We start from the raw sequence: 22,619 nt of genomic DNA on the forward strand, positions 1-22,619 counted from the left end.
TGTGCATAATAATGAGAAAAAAGTGGCGCATACACGGAGATTTTTCGTTATATTTTATCGCAAAATTCGCGATTTTATCATTTGACAGATTCGGAACTACATATTTGGCACCTGTTAAATATCGATATTTTCAAAATCACAAGACATTTTTTTTACAAAGTACAATATTGGAAAAAATAAATCGTACAACACTTTCAACAAATTAAATTTGTTAGTAGGTACAATTATTTTTTTAATAATTAAAAAAAATAAAGATTATTATATACAGGAAAATTAAAGCATTTCAAAATATTTCAATACAAGAAATACAAAATAATAAAAATTGATCAAGTTAATTGTAAATTGTTGTAATTCAAAAACAGTATTTACATTGCTTCGTAAAATTTAATCATTTAAATATGTCAAAATTTAATACTAATTTTTTGTCATTTTTCTATAAATGATATTTATGGACAAAAAATTAAGATTAATTATGTGATTACTGATTATATTATCATATTTTGTCATGTTGGATAACTTGCAGAAATTATCAGAATTCTTGAACTGATTTTTATAGAGGAATAAAAACTGTTAAAAATATATTTCTCATTTTGTATTTTCAAAACCAATTTTCATAACTCGAAAGATATCAAAATACTGTGCATTTTATTTTATTCTGTATGTTTTTAAATACGAGAAACTAAACTCGACCGTGTCCGAGTGGTAGAGCTGTTGCGTGCTGCTCGCAGGTGAGCGACTTTAGTAAAGTGTTTTAATATAAAACGAAAAAGTACTCTACTGCATGGTAAAATTATCATAAGCGATTAAATCAAACTTAAAACGATGTACTGTATTGTAAAATTTTCACAAGTTTTACGTAATACACCCTGTTTGCATTTATTTAAAACAGTATAATCATAAATCCTATTTCATATTTTAAAATTATTAAAATTTTATTATGTATTTCAACAAAATTAATCGAAAATATTTTACATTTTTTTGTGATAGATATTAATAAATCAAATAAACTTCCAAAATTCTTCGAACTACTATGTTTTTGTACAACTATTATGATTTTATTTTAAATTCTAAAAAAAATTCTCGCTGTACATATAGACACTGTTTAATTAAATTATTAACGTTTTAATTTATAAGATATTTTTTTAGCACGGATTGTCCCTTTAATGTTTTAAGGTATATTTTATATTACACGATAGAATTATTATTAAAAAATTATGTTATTATAAATTAAACGTTTTTCTATACTAAAACTATTTTTTTCTTAGATTGTTTAGCTTGTAGCATAAATAAATTAAAACTCGTATACAAACTCGTCAAACAATGAAATTTTCGATAATTAATATCGGAAAGTTTAAAAGTCAATTTGAATATTCACTTAATTTTCTCAACACTCATTATTCGCGCGGAAAGAATATAAGTTGCTTCCATATTATCGAAGAAACAATGGAATATCTCATTAGCGATAATGAGGATTATAATAAAAGATAATTAATGGATACTTTTCATTATGCTTTCCGCAAGTTCAATAGATTTCTTTAATAGCGTCTCTTGGCCGATTCGAAGTTTGACGATTAATATCTAACTTATTCCAACATTGAACTTGGAACGTTTGTTGGATATTTCAAAGGGCATATTCACAGAATTTGTTCGTAGAATTCTACGAATTCGGTCTCAGTTTATAGAACGTATCTCGATTCACAGTGCAGCCATTTTCCATTATTGCAAAGATTTGTGACATATTGCAACACAAAATCCTCTATTATTTCACGAAAGATGTTCATAATATATTCAACATCCGCAACAAAAACGCGACGTCGAATTCAATACCGCTTCGCAATTTATTCGAACCCTTCCTGCCTCGTATGAAGATTATAAATTCGCTTTTTCGACATTTCCTTTAAAATATTCACCGCAATATTACCATGGAACCGTCGTGCGACCGGATTAGGCGGATCACGAACTAGAGCGTTATTCGTGGTTTCGCTTTCGTTCACACGAATCTCGGATGATACATTTCTTCTCCGAGAAATAAGGAAGTCCCGTATCACGCAGAAAGGAGATATTTATGGTTGAGTCTTGAAAACACGTGTCAAGCAAATTCTAGAAAAATATATCACGAATGTAACATGTTCCTGAAAATATATATGTATATGAATAATAAATTTATATGTACAGGTTCGTACTTACACTGAGAAAAAATGGAAATATTCAGAAGCAAATGTTGTTTTTCACGATTTTTTTCGATATTTCTTGGTAGTAAAAAGAAATTTGACAGTGCTGACGAAATATAGATTACTGTAAAATATATCTTATTTTTCTTATTAATTAGTTAACAATATTTGTTGGGAATAAAATTTTATTTCGCTGTATTTAAATAAAGATTCATTTTTATAACAAAGTTATATCTGATTTGTACTTATAATTGGCACACTATTCGATATTATTCTCTTCAGCATTTTATGCTGATCGTGCTTAACCACCATGAGATACATTTATCAATTCAACATAGCTTTTCTATAATCTAATGGTGACATTGCTTCTATTCGTATAAAGATTGTTATGTAAAGACTTATTTGGCAAACTTTTTTGTTTCATTCAGAAATTTTAATTTTGATTCTATTAGATTATGTGATATTTTTTAATTATTCAACTCATCTACTTAGAAACATCAAGTAGACCATAATAGAATACAGTTAACTTATATCTTATTTCAGGAAATATTCATTTTTCTTATTAACTGGTTTATTTGCTAAGAATAACATTTTATTTCGCTCATTTAAATGAAGATTTACTTTAGTGAAATAAATGTATGCCTCATAAACAGATTTTTAAGTACCCATTTCCCAGTATACGACCGAGATCTCGAAACGTAATTGAAACCCTTTTATTCACATTATATTGTATCTTGAAAACGAAAAAAAAAAAAAAAAACGAAATAGTGTCCTTCCGAAGAATTTGAAACATTACTCACATTGATTCTCATCATTGATAATTACGACCCCATCGACACTATTTTCTCACAGCTAGTTGATATTTTTCCTTGGTATACCTTCTCTTTCATATCAGTATTTTATTTCAGTACTGAAAAATAGAAGAAATTCCCGTGTAAACGAGATATCGGCGCTCGGAATCCCAAGAATCGTGAAATGAAATGTCGACGTACGATTCACTTTTGCGACACCTCATTTTCGCTATAGATATGTCACACGTATGCGCCCCCTTTCACCCCCTTCGGATTCCAACGCTCGTGTCCGCCTCGCAGCGGCTTCTCGTAAAGTCAATTGCGTACATGCACGCGTTTATAAATACGATATGTCCCGCTTCGTCGTTTGCCCGGTTGACAGTTACGATCGACGGTGATTACTCATTTCGTACGCGTGCTCGCACGATAGCGGGGAAAGTATTTTGGGACAAGTATTTTTGACATCACACGAAATCCAGCGGAGATTTCATTAGACGTTGGGTTTCTAACAAGATCCAACACTTCGCTTGTATCACATAAGATAAGCAGAGTGCTCACTCAAATTTTGTAAAAAGATTCCTTGTGAGAATTCCCGAAATTTTTAGGCGTTTTATTCAAAATTTTAGATAGAATTAGAGATTTTTTTAAATGCACTTGTAGTTTAAACTAAATTTATTTTATTATATTTTTCTAATGTTCCTTAATCGTACAATCACAAATCAGAGTGCTCACTCAAATTTTGTAAAAAGATTCCTTGTGAGAATTCCCGAAATTTTTAAGCATTTTATTCAAAATTTTAGATAGGATTAGAGATTTTTTTTTAATGTACTTGTAGTTTAAACTAAATTTATTTTATTATATTTTTCTAATGTTCCTTAATTGTATAAATTGTAGAAAAAATTGTAAAAAAAAAACACTTGAGTTTTTAATATTAAATTTAGGAAAAGAGATCGTATAAAATAAAACGATCTGTGTTCAATATATGAATTTAGCTCACTGAAAATACATAAATGATTAAAATGTCCGACGATAATTTAGAACAACGTATTGTTTTCTATTGTCACTAATTTTTTAAATAAAAACTCGCGAGAGAATATGTACATATGTATGTAAATATATACATTGCATTAACAAAGAAAAATTGGAGGAAGCAATTTTATCGGAAAAAGAAAGATAATTTAAAGTTTTTGAAAAGTTTCCCTGAGTATCTACTAATAAAATCCCATGATTTTAAAAAATAAGTTTCTTAAAAGTTTCAGATCTTCTTGACAGTAAATACCTTGACTAATAATAATTTGTAAAAAAAAGGAATTTAAGTGATAAACGCGCACGCGATAATTAATATTCCGCTTTGTTCAATAACGTAATAGGAAAGAATGATTAAGTATCGGACATATACAGTCCCTGCAAAGTGAATAACATTTTAAAATGTGTTTGATATTGACACTTTAAGTAAACTATACATGAAGATTGTATGAATAAATTATATTTTTATTTAACGATGTATTTTACTTTATTTATTCCATTAAAAATTGACCATTCCATTACGTTTCGTCCGGATGGAAACTATTTAACTACGTAGCAGTGTCCTTCCGCGCACTTGGACAACAGCATTCACAGCACCGCCAAAATAAAAAGCGGTGATTAACAGGATACTACTGTGTCTCTAGGCGCCGGGCGCGAGTCGCGATCTCATTTTTTATTTTTGTTCATTTGCCAAGACAACAGCGTTCTCCTTTTTGTGATTCTTCTTCACTTTATTTTACGTGTTACGGCAAAGCATAAGAGTAAGAAGAAAAGCTCCAAACATCCCAGACATAAGAACGTGACTCAAGTTCGTAACAATCGCAAAATTGCTCGCGAGATCGTTCGCGGGATCGCGTTTACCCTCTCATGAGGACACGGTTTAAATTTTTATGCGTTTCCACCTTTTATCTTACTGCCGCGAGTTTTAAGGAAAGTGGACGACGGAGCAATAGGTACCATAGTGGTGCCCTGATGGCTTTCGTAGGCCTAGTTCCCACTATTCCGTCGTCTTTTAACATCAAAGCTATTGATTCTTTTTTCTAGTCATTTTTTTCTTTTATCTCCTTTCAGGGATCATCACTCAGCGTGAAAAACGCTTTCCATGGCGGTCGAGAGGTTATCAGAAAAGCTTTCAAATATCGTCTAGTACCCCCAGCAGCACTTTCAACTCAGTAGAGAGCAAGTATGCTTCCCTATCGGATGTGACAATTAAACAGTATTCCTATTCCCTCCGTTCCTGATAGAATTAATGCCAGCGCCTTCGTTCGTCTCTCTACTCTCCTTCTGTTTCACAAATGTTAGACTTCTCAGCCCAAGAATTACCTAACATTTCCTCCTACTCGAGTCTGAATAACACGAGGTCCGCAATTTCATTGATATCAGGCAGCGAAATTGGAAATTATCTCATGATCAGACGTTTCTGCAAAGGGGTTGCAGTACTCAAATCGCCTCGACTGCGCTATGTTTATGTACGGGACCCGGTAATAGGTAAGCTGGTTTCTACCTAGCCATACAATTCAGTCCCCATTACCACCGAGAAATTTATGCTCCTCTAGCCCTCACGACCAGTCGCAGGGTTCAAACTTTTTCCTCCCTGAGAATATCACAGATATTTTTGAATGATAAATTAATTATCCGTATCCCAGACCGGATTAAAACATCTATTCTAGGTTGCTGTCAGCCACCCCTTTTGCTTTTTCTCTGTTTGATAATCTCTGCATCGTTCGAAACTCTATATGGTTGAAACTAAAGAATTATGGCTACATGCGATTTTTTTGGTTTATTACCTTATCGAAATCTTACAAGGCAGTTACGTCACAGACTGTAAGTCGCTGAATCAAGCAGAGCCTAGAGAAATGCAAAATTAACACTTCAGTGTTCTCTGCTCACGGTACTAGGCATGCCTCAACGTCACGAGCAGCGGAAAAGAGAATCACTTTGGATCTAATTAAGCGTGCCGCAGAGTAGACCGGTGAGTCTCGAGTATTCGCTAATTTTCATAAGAGACCCATCGTCAATCAAGCGTTCAGTAATGCAGTCCTCTTACTATAAAAAAAGAACGACGAATAGAAGAGAAGGTTCAGTTTTTTCTTCTACGTTTTTCTCTGTATATTAATTATTATATATTCCAAGTATTACGATTACTCTGTGCTAAATTCTGCGGTAAATCAGTGTTTTGAACAGCTACGTAGTTTCCATCCAGATGAGACATCAGGCACAATTAGGATCGAGGTAAATTTATTTAATCTAACAATTATTTTTTACAACGTTAAGAAAAATCTCTATTTCTTTATAAGGTACTTTAAGTATTCAAAGATGATTTAAATACAATTTTATTGTGATTGTCTGTTTGGCTATTTTGTAAATAAATGTAGAGATAAATAAATTTTGTTTCTTTTACAACACTAATCTCTGCATTGTAATGAAACTTTACATTAATCATTTTGAATAGTTAAAGTACTTAAACAAAAAAAATTCAGACCTTTTTATTATTTCTTGTTTCATTATTAATTATATTTTCATTAGAATGAAATGCATGCTTACTTCTTATTGAAATAATTTTTTATCCAGATAGAAAACCGCCGTCAAATTTTTTGTACTACTTTCAAATGCAATGTGAAACAATCTGTAATTTTTTCATAATTTTTCAAATTTTCTGAGAAATATTCTACATATCTTTAATACGAAGAAGAAAGAGAACATGTATAGCATTTTTTACATAAACTTCGAGAAAGCGTATTGCGTTTGGAAAAGTATGCGTGGTGCGCGGTAGCGCTGGTTATAAATTTTTCAGGACGTTAACGTTCTTTCCTCCCGTGGAAGTAAACGAGGCGTATTAAAGCGCGCGCGTTAACTTGAAAAATAATGCAGGCGAAGAAGGGTGGCGATTAAACAGACGCCGGGGATGCGATTAATATTCATTCGCGCGACTTTTAATGCGCCGCCTTGTTTTTCAGACGATCTCGTTCTATGTGCTTGTCATCGGTAATTCGTTTTCTCGGTACAAGGCGGTAAATCAACTAACTAACGGATAAATCTTGCTCAAGACGAGCCGCCGCGCATTCTAATAAATTTACAAATCTTGCGAATTTAAGCCCTGAGAGAAGGGTGGACTCTAAATTAGTTACCTCGTAAGTCAAATGCAAATACCTTAATTGGTGACAGACAGAGAGAAAAAGAGGAAAAGAGAGAGAGAGAGAGAGAGAGAGAGAGAGAAAGAGGAAGAAAAAAACAAAGCGTCTTGTGCCCAATTTAATTTATCAATGACAGAAATCACCATCTGGTTCTTTTCCCCGATATTTTTGCACTAAATCTCATTCGATATTTGATTTCCCTGAATTACGTCACAGGATCGATTCCATCAATCACGATAAACAAATAGCTATTTCCCAGTGAGCGTTATATTGGACGTCAGAAAAAGTCTAAAAAGTAGTTAAACATTTATAGTATCAGAGCAAAATAAATGTCTATATAAAAATGTATTTAAAAATATTTAATTCATTTTATTTACCTAATCATATAACTAAAAAAAAAACTTGAATTTTATTGCTTGCTTAATCGCGTATTTCACTTGAATAACGCTGTTATACGCGTTAGCACACTTTATCGTAAGTTGCATTGATTGCGAAGGAAACGATACTCGGTAAATAAAATTTCGAACTGAGAAAAGTTGAATAAAACTGAGATATTGCCATCCTCTTGTGTGTGCGCGTATACGGCATTAAATAATAATTTATGAAACATGTTAGTGGAGAATTACTACATGCGTATTTCTTAAGTTATTTTTTATTATATTTCCCATTTGACATTTATTTTATTAATAATTTATCGAAAGAAAGTATCAAATATTTAATAATAAATAACAAAGAAGTAAAGACATTGAAATAAAATTGACTTGAACTTATTTTTGCATTTGATATTTTTTTATTCATATCAATCATATATTAGTTTTACTATCACTTAATAATTTTACATTCATATCATGTATTGTAAGAAAAATGTGGTGGCACAATTTAGGAAATTTGATAAATTTTATAAAAGTATCGATTTAATTTATTATAATATGCTTTTGTAAATACGTATTCAATGTACAAATTATTTCGGTGTCTTTACAATTCTTTACATTTGGTCTTATAACTTCCTTTTAAAATTAAATATGCTCCCGCCTGTTTGCTGTTTGCAAGTGCGGACGTCTACATTTTCAAAGCACTATATATCTTACGTGGAAAATGTAATCAGAGGTTTTTGGGAGCGGAGATTTTAATAAAAATTTTACTATACGTGACAATATCTCGGTCACGTACCGTAAAGAAGACAAAAAGGATCATATATGATTTAAGCTGAGAAAATATCCTTCATGCGGACTTTTCCCTAGTCTTAGATTACTTGTTCCGGTTGTCCTAACATTTGTTCGATACATATTTTAAGACAGCGGAAGAAGTCCAAACAGTCTTGGAAACTTTATTGAATTAAAACTGCCAAACCTCTTCTGCAAGGGTATTCATCAGCTGCTCATTAGATGTAACATAGTCATAGAAAATAATAAAAATAATTGTGATTTTTTGTGAATAACTTTGAATTTATGGAAAAAATATCACACCAAATTAATTTATATATTTAATATATGCAACAATATTTTATAATAAATCTTCTATAAAAATATAAAAATTTACAGTAAAACTTGACACACAATTATATTATCACCAACTACATAAACCAATCAAAAATTTGCAATTGTATGACATTTTAAAAGTATTGTTAGCATGCACAAAACAAGAAATAACTGATTAAATCTACATTACTTATTTTTGATCTGTTTCATATTTTTTCCATACTGAGTGCCTATATTAAGCAAAAATATCAAATATTGACGAAGTACGATTTTGGTGAGTACACTGTTAAAAAACATGCCGTAATATTTAACGTAGTATAACGGAAGCAAATTCCAAGCAGATATATCAAAAACATTAATGTCAATGTCGAAAATGCACTCACTTTTCAGTTACAGATATATTAAAGTTTAATATGCTTGTTTAACTCTCTTAAAAGTACATGGAATTTCGTGACATTTTTAACTGTGTAGTACTGTGTATTACTGTGTAAATATCAAACCTTTCCTCTCGCACTTTTTTGAGATATACAGTGTGTATATTTCAATAAAGCGCGAGAAAAAAGGTTCGATATTTATAATAGAGCTTCCCTCTTCAAGTTTAATGTCAGTCCTCGCTTGCTGCGATTTACACGCTGATTTTAATGAAGTATCAAGTCAATCTTTGATTCGCGTCATCCTATTTATAAATCTCCGATACAAAACTTATGGAATGTCGGCGTGACATGTTGACTGCCAATTGGGTACTCATCCACCCATCACTTGCGTTCTCTCGACCAAAGATTGATCGATCGTTTTTTTTTCTTTACGCGCGTGACGCGTCGTAATTGCATGTGTCGAACTTTGCAGCGTATTCTACATCGGTTGTTACTTTTTACGAGCGCTCGTTCGTGTGGAAACAAGGGATGACTAACGACGAGAGCAAACGAGTTAGTCCAAAAGAGACGGATTTTACGATCGAGGAAAGAAGTCAGATTTATCAGCCGGATAAGCCGGTAGAACTTTCGACCAATGCGATTTAACCGTTACGATAAGACAGTTTTAAGTGAAAATCGTTAAAATTCTATAACGTTGTGTTTTTTTTTTTTTTTTGTAACAAAGTTGCCTCTGTAAGATTTTTTTTCTTTCTAAAGACATTTTTTTTTTAACACGAAAAGTTTGCCGTCATTAATCTCGGATAATTTGACTTGTACATACTTCGGGCTAATTGTTTTCTCAATGAAAGCGTCAAAATGATAATAGATAGATTTTAATTGTAGACAGCGGAAGAGCCAGAGATTATGATCATTCTAACAAGAATTTTGAGATTCGTAAATAAAAAGAAATACAGAAAAATCAAGGAATTTTGTATATTTCATCTTGCTGAGAACGCGATAATTCTTTTCCTTTTTAATTTAAGAGAAGTCGTGTTAAGCAAACAACCGAATCTGTAAGGTCGCGCAAATCGCGAAGACGATTTGCACGCTCGATTAATTTATCTGCGTGAAACTCGCGGTCGCGCCATTCCTTGGTTTTACTCCTGCCGTCGATAGTCATGTCTGCGAAGGTTTGCGGTGATGTGAACGCAATGTCGTACACAGTGCCCTCGGAACAGAGAATAAGGACGCGGTTGACACCCCGCATTAATGCAGATTAATGCAGATTAATGCGTTGCATTTAAACCGTTTGCGTACGTGACAATATTTCACTTAGGTATGTGCGAATCAAGCATTTATGAAATCGAATCGAATCGAATCAAATCGAATCGAATCGAATCTTTGATAACGTGTTCGAAATCAAATTGAATTGAATCTGAAATTTTCGCGTCGAATCGATTCAAATATAATCTCTTTGATTCGTTAGTACAAATTGAATTCGAATAAAATTTTCCCGGATTTGTATTATACGTTATTTTAAAGGTAATAAAACGTAGGAAATATCAGAAATGCAAACCGTTCTTAATAGACAAGGAAACTGCAACGATTTTAGAAAATAATTTTTAAAAAATGCCAGGTAAAGATTTATAATATTGTAGATATTGTAAATAAATACTGCAGATAAATTCTAATCTTACTATTGAAGTGTGACAGCATTTTAGTGTATTAGGATTTTATTGGGAAAACGGAGCGATTCAAATTTTGCGTTTTAAATTCTACAAAATCATAATGCAAACTTATAAATTGAAATAAATTTACAAAGACAATTTGTCTATCGTGCAGACAAAATTTTTGAATAGTTTATGAGATTCAAAAACGATAGAAAAGTTTCAAAAAAATAGACATTCATTATTTGATACGCGATGACAAGAGTCCGCTCAAGAGATACAAATAAAACAATCAAAACAGCCGATCGATTCAAAATCGAATCATCGATAATTCAAAATTCTGGAAATAGTCCAATTCGAATCTTTTAGAACTGAAAACGAATCGCACTATTCGCACACCTGTAATTTCGCTATATTATTACAGAATCTGTTATCGTATTATTAAAAGAAAGTGAGATAAAGACAGAGGGAAACAAAGACTTCTATAAATTATTTATACTATTGTTATTTATATTGGATAAAACCTGATCGGGAAAAGAAGACTTAGCAGTCTCTATTTAAACATCGGCCAATTCTTGTAGTTCGTGAAAGAGAAAGTTCAGGGAAACCTTAAGCATCTTGAAGCCCAATGGGAAAACCACTCGAAGAGATGCCTCCACCGGTCGGATAACGACGCTCCGAAGAGAATCCTACTAAAAACTTCTGAGAAGCAATTAGAAATTCTCGAGTTTCACGTTGGAAGTCAAGAGTAAGGTTGTCCTTTCCCTCTATTGTTCTTGCTGTTATATAAATAATTATATAAATGATCCTCCTCAAATTCCGTTCCTCTTGTTAATTCTCTAAACTCCCTTTACCATAAAATGAAAGTTACATTTCCTAAAAAAAAAAATTATGTTTCACATTCGTTATAATGCCACGTGGTATACTTCCTAATCTATTAAATTCAAATGACTGTAATTTGTCCCTCTATTTCAATAAAAATTTTATTTGGTCAATCGATTAATTATATATTTATTGGCTATTGTCATAATTTGCTTCATGACTTATAGAGTAATGCGATCGTATGATATCCAATTTGCTTTCCTTTTATTAGAAAAAAAAAATGAAAGTTAAATATAATAAGGAGTAATTAAGTTTTATTTGGCGATATCGATAATTCTTAAATAACCAATAACTAAAAGTTGATACGTATCGTAATGAATGGTTTTTAAACTTTTGAATGAATTAAACTAAATTAATAAATTCGACTCTACTTTATCGATTGCTTTTAATCTCATGGATATTTCAAATTTGTAAAAAAAAATTGTTTAATACAATACTGAATTATTAAAAATTAAACAATTTTGTCAGTTGAATTTTAAAGACAGAATTTTCAGGTAGAATATTTTAATATTTTAATTTCTATCAAAAAAATTTGGCGTTAAAATTTAAATATATCAAGGTTTAGCAAGATACAGATTTTCGAATCAAACTGTTATGGGAAAAGATGTTTATTATTAAAGAGCATAATTTTAACAAATGTAAATTTTACGCAATATTTTTTATCCAATAGCGTCCATCCAATCCAATCCCATATAAGCCAGCAATCTATATTTTATATCCGGTTAAATTAAAATACCGGAACGATAATGGAGCTTTTAAGTTACAAGCAATTGAATATGGATAATAAATTAGGCTTTAAATGCAGCTGAATAATAAAAGCTTTTCACTCTTTTAATTTAAATTACGTTCTAATGCCTTTCGATGTGCAGATTTAATTATCAGATTTAACTACGTAATACTAAATATAAAAGGATTGTACGCACAATGAGCGACAATTCCTTAAGAAATCTACTTTTCGGGGAACGATCCTTTACAAATTTGCCCAACAAAATATCTCGCATATAGAATGGAAATGGAACAAGTTTTCACAACCGGATGCTTGAAAGATGCAAGTGGAGACGAATGAGTAAAGCAACTTTTTAACGAACTTCTTCTCCCGACACTTCTCGAGTGACCGACTTTCGTTTTCCGCGGAATACGTAAACACCGACATGTAAACGCGTCCGTGTTACGCAGAAGTGTATACCGGCGCGGCGACGTGTTTCTCCGAGTGGACGCAAATGTCGGGTGCACCGACAGCTCGCTATTCTGTCGCCTAGGCGATGACACGTTCCTACACTCGGCTGCGAGAACGAATTCCCGTCAGCTTCCCTCGGCCGTCCCACGTTAACACATGGATGCCCGGAGGCGCTTTCCACTCTTGAATTACGAGGAGCGGTGGCATTTGCTACCCCCCGTGTTGTTGCGTTGTTGCAACAACTATGAGAGCCTTCTCTCGAGAGGCAAGCATGCGGGCTACTATTACTGCGCGCAAAGAGGTATCGTACGTACCGTATAAATCTGCACTTTTGCGACCGTGTCGAATAGAGCGAGAGAAAAACAAGTCGAGCTGAGAAAAATCATGTTACAGTGTCGTATTCGCAAACCGTTTTGATTTTCACAGAAAATACTTTTTGAAGATCGTTGCCTTGCGTTTAATCATAATTATCTTCTTCGATGTCTCTCATAACTAATTCTGCACTTTCGCTAAAATTACATTAGATCAAACGTACGGGGTAAAATCCCCATGGCACGTGCGTCGCATCGTGATGCACGGATGTGACGTACGTATATTTGATTATTAGCGTCTAATTCTAGAAATTGCTTCGCCATTGTACAAGACGCTTAGGGGCTCAAGCTCGCTCTAGATGGGCTTGAAATAAGATTAAGCTCCGGCCGAGAATCGCGCGCGCAGCGCGGAGTTAATGCTGCGTGATTGTCCAAGTTTCAATAGTAATTACGGCAGAATCAGGATATGTGCATGCGTGTGTGCAGATGAGCGAGTCGACGGGCGCCTACACACGGATAGAAATTGATTGACTGGCCGATACAGTCTACATTTCTCTGTGTAGACGTACTGACGTGGAATTGATTTGCAGAATTGGACGTCATGAAAAAGACTATTGAATTTTCCACGATGGAAGCCGGTTTTTTTTTCCGAATGTAATTATCAAAGGGCATGCTGGCACGGTCCGCAAAAACAGGAGTGCAAAGCTACTTGCACTTCCCTCGGGTTTCAAGAAGAGAGGACGATAGGAAAAAAAAGTTCATTTAGAAAACGTTGTGTTCCGTTAATTAAAATTCCACTTAAATAATGCGCGATAAGAGAGGTTGCTCTCACGACAGCTTCATGATTTCATTTATTAAAAGAAATTTCAGATAACGTAAATACACGCGTGCACATACGCGAAAAATGTAATTAACTGTTTATGATTAATGTAATTTGTATACCGTCACAATTTGCGTTTACATTTTTCGAACAATAAATGATATATACCTGCTATCCTTGTTCATCTCTAGTTTTTATTCTATTTTTATCTTTCTAGACAAAAGCACTGTTTGGAGCATCTTTATATATTTATCTTTTATGCTGTGATGACGTCAAAAAATTTTAAAAATACTACCACTTGGATTTTATTTATCAAAGTAGTATTATTCGTTCTTTTAATAGTTAAAGCTACAACCATTTGTTTAGAATAGGAAGATCCTTGAAGAGAAAATACAAAGAGACTACCACTTGGATTTTATTTGTTAAAAGTAATACAACAGTTACATGTTTCAAGGAACAATGTATTCTCCTTTTGATTGACGCAATTTAAAGATTTGATATATTTTTGGAAAAATATAAATCACTTACGTTCAATTACAGAAAAAAAAAAAAAAAAAATTAAAAATCAAAGTAATATCATTCATTTTTTTTTATAATAACAATTAAAGATACAACCATTTGATTTAGAATAAGAAGATCCTGGAGTGGAAAATACAAAGAGACTACCACTTGGATTTTATTTGTTAAAAGTAATACAACAGTTATATGTTTCAAGGAACAATATATTCTCTTTTTAATTGGCGCAATTTAAATATCTGATATAATTCTGGAAAAAAATACGTATCATTTGGGTTTAATTACAAAAAAGAAGTAAATAAAGATATTCCCACTTGGGGTGAAATAGAAAGAGCTTTCAAGAGCTGGGAATATATAATTTCACTTGAATTTATTTCTTATATATATATATATATATAAAAAAATAAAGATTAGAGGCGCACACTTAACGCTTTTTTTAATCTTTTTTTTTTTAAACTTTGTAGTAATTATTTTTTGCTGCGGTTACGTCAAATTCAAAAGCGTATCATATTTGTGTGTCTCGTCGTACTACCTATTTCTCGAACTTTTCTTTGTATAATATCATATGGTCACAAAGAGAAGCACATACAAAGTGTTCTCTACAAATTAACAGTTGAAAACCATTCATTGCAACACGTATTTACGATTTCACCTTCACAACGTATACCCAGTTTTCAAATCAAAGCGAAAGCTTCCGCTATTTCCGCTTGTGAGTACCAACGGCAAAAGTAAAGTTAAATATTCCAGATATATACATAACTAAGCAAATCCTTGTTATAAATAGCAGATTGCTAAGCGGCTCAAAGCGGATTATCGGATTTTCCAGGTAGGAGTGTCCTTCTCGATCTTACCAATACGAACATCTAGCTTTAATATTAATTAATCTCCTCTCGGAGAAATTTTTATAAAATTATCAAGGACTGTTTACCTCGTAAGCTTGTCTCGTTTGCATCGGAACAGCGCCTATTTATAACGGACTCGACTTCTCGTCGACGAGAAGATGGAGCGCTACATCGCTCTTTGTTCCCGGGTCTCATTAGCCTAATTATCATTGCGCCTGAAGATGCACGCGAGATCCTGTCGCGATATTTTTTTTAGTAAGCAAAAGCGAGAATAGCCGTGAGGGATAATCCTGGCTCGTTGCCTTCGACGGGACGGGGTGTGCGTGTCGCTCGCGCGCGTTTTTGAGCGTGAAAACCACCTTCTCTCCTTGCGAGAGTAACAAGGCACTTTGCGTTCCGGTAAAACGACGGAACACCCGAGAAGCAAGTCATACCGCAAAAAGCTCGTGTGCACGCGCGCATAACGATCGCGCACGAACGAGGCTGCGTCGCAAGAATCTCTTGTAAAGCTCGCTACGAGAGCACGGGTAATTGAGGCGGCAGGCACAAAAGGCCAAATGCAAGTAGCAACCCCCAATTTCTCTACGTCATTTAAAGTAGATGAGATAAATAAACAATCTTCTTGCGTATGAAATTTTCCCTCTCAAGTTTAAACGAAACACGCGCTATCGGTTGTGATCGTTAAGGTGCGATTTCAACTATAATATTCAGATATTTACCCCTACTCTACCGAAATTTCCCATAATTCCCCATAAATCCCTATAATTTCGGTAGAGTGGGGGTAAATATCTGGATGTTATATCTACGTAAAATCGCACCTTTATGCCCATTTCCACCAATGTAGATTATTTAATTATTAACTTTGATCTCAATTCAACTTACTCCTTATCTTTTTCCAATTCTTAGAACTAAAGAAAGATAAAAAGTAAGTTAAACTGAGATCAAAGTTAATCTGCGTTGGTGGAAATAGGCATTAGAGTTCCTAAAAATGTAGTGACTATTTTTGATTGGTTGCCTCAATCCGCCATATGTAACAGCCAAACAACCGGGAATTTTAAATATGTATTAAATAGATATTTATAAAAAGAAACAATAATTAAGACAAAAGTACTATATAACTGATATATTATTCAATAATACATTTTGTAAATATTTCACAATGTTATATATGTATATTTAAATTAATTAATGAATTATTTAATTATTATCATAATGTTGATTGATTTACTAAACTGCGATCTTAGCAACCGATTTATAAATAATCTGAATCGAACTGACACCAGACACGGAACCACATCATGTACGATGTAGCCAACCTAAAGATGAGAAATCAGTATGACCAACGTAAATTTGGCTGTATATGGCGGCGGTTTTGCTAAACTTTTATTTTAGGAACTTTAGCGGTCGTCTGCGAAGCAATCAACTTAATTGTAGAGTTTCGATGCGATCGATAACGATTTTAGACTAGATTTTTTCGTCGATTTCATCGTTTCGAGTGTTCGTTTGAAGCTTCGGACGAGCTATCTCGGATTTCGAAGAAATTATCCTGTTTCCGCGAAAAATTTTCGCCTCCGCGGAAATTGGATAAATTTTCCGGAAATAAAATATTGACAGAATTTTTTTTTTAACTTTGCGCTTATCGTTTCAAGTGTTCATCGCGAGAATTTTTTTTCAAAGAGAGTGTCAGAGATTGTGGATATCGATGCGAGTGTGGAGATTAAAAATAGTTATATGGAGAGTAAAAAAATTTTCCTCAAAAATCTGATATTCGTAGAGAGCTTGGAATGACTTCAGAGAATTTTAAGAGAGAGCTTACCCTCTCGTATTAATTAAAACGTACGAAATTAATAGGACAGAAGATTGAAGTGTTTCGGTTATTTTATCGTTTTATCGTTATCGTTAAAAATTTTATCGTACAAAAATTGAATGTTAATAAGCGAAATTTTTCTATAAAAAGAAATGTAAAGTTTGCATTTTATGTTTTTTGCGCTCCCAGTTTTTAATCAAGAACTGGAAAAAGGCCAGACCTTTGTCAGTTACATCGAAATTCTCAGAATGAGATGCTGACTTCGGAGAACTTAAATAATCTCCCCTACGTAGAAAATATCAACTCCGAGCTACTATCGAACAATCTGACATTAAAATAATAGATCGACACGAGAAGATATATCTTGCATGTCAATGTTTCACACCACCACCACCACCACCACCACTACCACCACCATCATCATCATCATGAGTTAGCGGCATTATTCATTACGTATGAGTAATCCGCAATTGGATTATTAATTGTTGATTTGACAGGGAAAACGGAGCACATTACTACATAATGTTTCTGAACTATGCCGATGTTAAATCTATTTCTGTCACTGACATTTGCATGTATGCAATGATCGATTGGCAACGGTTCGGCGTCTAGGATATTAGATGTCACCCAGTGCACGCCATTGTTGTGATCGAATTAATTCGCTGTAATGTAGGAGGTAATACGTGGAAGGATAATAGGTTCGTTGTAGAATCAATAGACTGATTATTCATATGAGAAATCGATTGAGAAGTGTATGTAATTGCATTGACAAAATGCACGCTGCGTAAATTTGTTAATTAAAAAAATCTCATAGCCCGTATTTTTTTTTAATTTGTGACGAAGTTGAGAAAAGAGCTTTTGTATAATACATGCAATAAATTGCTTATATCTTCTATTTTGAGGAAAATCAGACTGAACGACGATATATTCAGTGGTTTTATTCTGAACGATTTGAATTCTTTAATAAAGTAATCCACGGCAGCTGCTTAATGCTCTGATTATTACAAAATTTCAAATTTATTTGTAAGTCTTAATTATAGTTTTATTTTGAAGAATTTATAGTTGCTAATGTTAAGAGAAGCCTGCAGAAAAATATCTGGTATTAAGAAAAATCGATTACTCAATCTTAGTTTTCCTTTTTTTAAGTAACAGTTATTTTTGTAAGAAATATTTTCTTCGACAGCAGTCTTAAAATACACGTATTCATTTGAGACAAGTAATATTTACTTAAAATAAATTTTTGTGTACACACAGAAAAAATATATACTTGAGAGAGAAACTTAAAAAGAGAAATATTTCATTAATTTATCACAAGCATGTAACTTATTAAAAATATATTCTGAATCTTAGTAATTTAATAATTTAATTTCTTTATTATTCTATTTCTTTATTTTTTTTTCATACAATTTTATAATAGTCTTAAAAAAAGTGCAAATATTTTTAATACATGATGAGTCTTTTCTTTAATTTGCGACGAGTTCAAGACACTCAACAAGAAAATATTCTTTGATAAAAATAACCGTTACTTGCTAAAAAAAAAAGTCAAGTAGTCGCTTTTTTTAGTATGAGAATTTATTTTTCTCGATGTCGAAATATAATCGTAACAGTAAATAGCAAAAATAATTTCATAATAAAATACTGCTGTGCACAAAACTGTAGACATAGAAACACTGTGATGATAATATCAATCAATAATTTGCACTGAGCATGTGAGACATGTGTATCAATAATTTGCATATAGTAATAATAGCAACTTTATAAGCATAACACGTTGTCATGCATTGCTGCTCATCAACTTCGTAGTTGAAAAAGTACGCATATTAAAATGCATTTTATATACCGTATACACGCATGAATAAGATCCAATATAATAAGTTCGATATTCATGACATCTGAAATTAAATTCGGTACATGAAAGAAATTTATATATTTAGAAAGCTATTTAAATATGTAATTGATAACTGTGTGTTTCGAATCTGTTGCGATATCATTTTTGTTATTACACGTAATCATAACGGCGTAATTATTTAAGTTTTACGTAATATAATAAATGATATGAGCAAATGCTGAAATATCTCAGAAACGTATTTTGATTTCTGAGAAGGTGAAAGAAAATAATGTCTAGAATGAGATACTTCAGTGTCGAGAAGCACCTCTAGAGGAGTATCTAGTGGAATGGCTTCAACAGATTCTTTTCTAGAGAAAAATTGCACGGGTACTTTTTTTTTGCATGCTATCGACCTCTCATGTTCGGCAAAGCTTATTTCGTTCACGAAAAACTGGAAGATATACTTTTTTATATACGCGGAAAAGTGATGAAATATGTAATGATATATACACAAAGAGAATTTTCTCTTAGACTTTACCGTCAAAATCGTGGTAGTTAGTAATACTCATGGATTTTAAAGAATTTTATTATACTTTTAGTAAAATTTAGTAACATTTCAGTAAAATTTGGTTAAATTTTAGTAATCAAATTATTCTGAAATAAAAAAACAATTTAATTGAATTTTCCTAAATGTATAGTAAAATTCCCTCGTGTTGTCCCACTATCGTGATTTTAAGCGCGTAAATTCTAAGAGAAAATTCTCTCCAAATAGAAATCTTATTGCTACAAATTTTTTAATATTTAAATTTCTCTAAAAATGAGCAAAATGGCTTAAAAAAATAATCGCTCTCACGCGTTTCAAAAATAACTTTTAGTTTTTAAAAAAGTTCAGCGATTATTAATTTTGTAATTCGGTTACCATAAAAGTCATGCATTACGAAGCGGCAAAGATTTTTGGTGAGGATCATTGAGAATTGATTCGGGAGAAGCGCTCGAAAAAGAAGCACGTGATAACATTGTACTGTAACGAAAGTGGAGCTTGTTCAAAATTTTGCATAAAAGCGTACGATAGCAGTGACCTATTTTCTCGTAGAACTACTTGACTTGACAGTGAGAACTGTAGGTGGATGGTGTGAAAAGAGAACTGAGTATACCATCGGTCACACATCTTGGTATCCAAATTCAGATTTTGATGTTGAGATTTGATAATAGAACTTGTATGCAGCTCTCATCTTTCATTTTCTGTAATTATAACATTACACTTCACGTCCAACCGCATTTAATTGAAGATTAATGATAATGTCCAACACCATTTTGCAAATGTGAATAGTCACAATAGGTTTAGACCTGATGACACTCTAACCAAACAATGTCTCCTTCACAATTTTCTTATTTTTAATGTAGTATTAATGTATGTCAACGATGAAATTAAAATCCCATTAGAGTTCTTTAAATGTGATTGAAGACTAAAGTAATTTGCCTGCAATTACTAGATCTTATCATCTTAATTTAGAGAAAGAAATCTTTTTTTTTTAGCATAACTTTTGCGTTCAGCTTTATTCGTGGTATTTTACATTCATGCTTTTTGTTTATCACTTGTCTATTACTGTATACATATTTTATGTTTATTATTGTAAGATAGCCGTTAACGATTGTTTATATTTGTCACGATCGATTTTGTGATAGAGATAGAATGATTCGATAAGAAAGAGAATATTAATTGCATTTATATATAGAAGGAGATTTAATTTTTATTATTATTACTAATTACGTTGGAAAAATTTTATCTTTCTTTCTAACACAAATGTGAATAGTGATTTTCGATGTACTTTTGCTTGCTCCGTGATACGTATTTGACTATCACGAAACAATTTTGAGAAAAATTAAAGAGAGGAATCAAAGAGAGGTTAAAACGAGCAAAAATATATTTTTAAGCTAAAAGTTGATACCTTCGTGTGACATTCATGAAAACAAATTTGATACCGGAGCTACAACATTATGAAAGCAATCATCTATCGTCGTTTTCCCCTTTAACGCTATTTTTCTCCAATTTGTGATGTGATAGCTACATTTTGACAACAGATTGTTGTTTAGCAGGCAAAAACTGAGGCAAAAATATGTTGGCTCGCTTTGTAGATAATCAAAAATACCTTGTTCCAAAGTGTAAAGTCCCATAAAAACTCGTCTTACACTTATTGTTAGATAAAGGATACTGGACATGTTAATTACAATACAATGCATCGCATTGCAAATCTTTTTTACGCCGATTAATCATCGACAATAAATTAATATTACTTAATTCAATTAAGGAGACTTAAAATTATAAACTTCATCTTATACATAGAAAAATATAAAAAAAAACGTTTATTCAATTTACTTTTTTCTTTTCGTAAATAACGATTATCTTCAACAAACATTATTTTTTGGATAATTACAAATAAAAATAATAAATACAATATTTTTTGATAATTGTCACAAAGTACTCATCAACCTACTCATCAAACTTTAGAAAAATTTATTACCATGTATTGAAAAAGGAATTTATACTTTTTTGCAAAATATTATAAAATTTTGTAATTGAAGAACAATCAGAATAATAAACAAATTAAATTTTTGTTTTAATTTAATATTTCTGATTAAAATAACAAATTTCTAAAATTTAAAACACATTTTGATTAAACTTGATGCTTATAAATTCATGATACTAGATTAGCGGATATATTTACGAAATGACGATATAAAATATTTGAAACAAATAATATTTATTTAACTCAAATGTATACATATTTCTTTCTCTGTATAAACAAAAATTTATTTTACATAAACATCGCTTGTTTCAAGTAAATCATAAACGCATTTTAAGATTACCGTTAAAAAAATATTCTTTACAAGACAACCGTTAGTCGAAAGAAGAAAATAAAAATTGAGTAAGTAGTCGCTTTTCCTAGCAGGAGAAAGACATTTTTGTGTGTAATACTGCTTTACTTTCATACTGTATAAAATCAAGTACGTCAAGAATATTTTTAGTCTTGTTATTGGAAATCCTTTCTAATACTGTACTTTCGCCAAGGGGGCAGTCGTTAATGAATGATCAGGCCGGACATACGGTATCCCTTGCTTAATGGGCGTGAGTTTCCGAGTTAATATTGCCACATGCCGCGGTCTTCCGACTCGAGCATAATTTACATCCCCTCCAACCACCCAGGAATCTGTATTATTAAAAGCCACGGTGCGTGCGGAATAATCACAATTAGGTTGTTTCGTAATAGTCCGGAGAAATCGTTCGTTAAATGTCGACGCGAGCGAGACGTTATTCCGTTCGAGACACGGAAGAAGCCGCGCTTAATTAAACGGAGTGGAGACGATACGTCGATTCTCATCCTTCGCCTCGAGGAGAATCGCACCCTCTGCCCTTTGCCGAACACACGTGGTAAACTTTATACACCTTACTATCACTTTTTTTTTTTTTTAAGTGTCTCAGACGACGGACTGAGGCAGGCTCCGGCGAAGATGCAGAAGGGGTGGCACGAGAAGGAGCGAGGCGGGGTAACTTTATTATAGGTCAAAGTGAAGAAGAAAGTGCCTCCCTTTAAAGCAAAATTCCGCGAGGAAACCTTCAGAATCGAAGCCGCGTCTCGTCTTTACCGTAATCTAAGCTCCTATTTCTTTCCGTTAATTAGGAAGACGTAAGTCTTTAATATATAAAAGTAAATTTCTTTTTCGAAAGTTACAATCAACGAGACACGTCGAGAGAGATCCTTCGTCGAGACAAGGGCACAAGAGATCGAAATATATCTCGGATTAATTTATAATTTT

The 22,619-nt window shown here is 32.6% G+C and overlaps 1 protein-coding gene across 10 annotated transcripts in view; it reads right to left on the reverse strand.

The window, feature by feature from the left end:
• Positions 1–22,619, reverse strand: part of LOC105203432 — a 186,246-nt gene that overhangs the window by 80,011 nt on the left and 83,616 nt on the right. Inside the window, exon 3 of one of the 10 annotated variants that reach the window (XM_039448095.1) lies at positions 19,958–20,045. The exons of the other annotated variants lie outside the window; for them this stretch is intronic. The gene's annotated coding sequence lies outside the window, so the exon portion shown is untranslated. The remainder of the gene's footprint in view (positions 1–19,957; positions 20,046–22,619) is intronic. 10 annotated transcript variants of the gene reach the window in all.

The sequence above is a fragment of the Solenopsis invicta genome, chromosome 4 (genome assembly GCF_016802725.1).
Source record: "Solenopsis invicta isolate M01_SB chromosome 4, UNIL_Sinv_3.0, whole genome shotgun sequence".
NCBI lineage: Eukaryota > Metazoa > Arthropoda > Insecta > Hymenoptera > Formicidae > Solenopsis > Solenopsis invicta.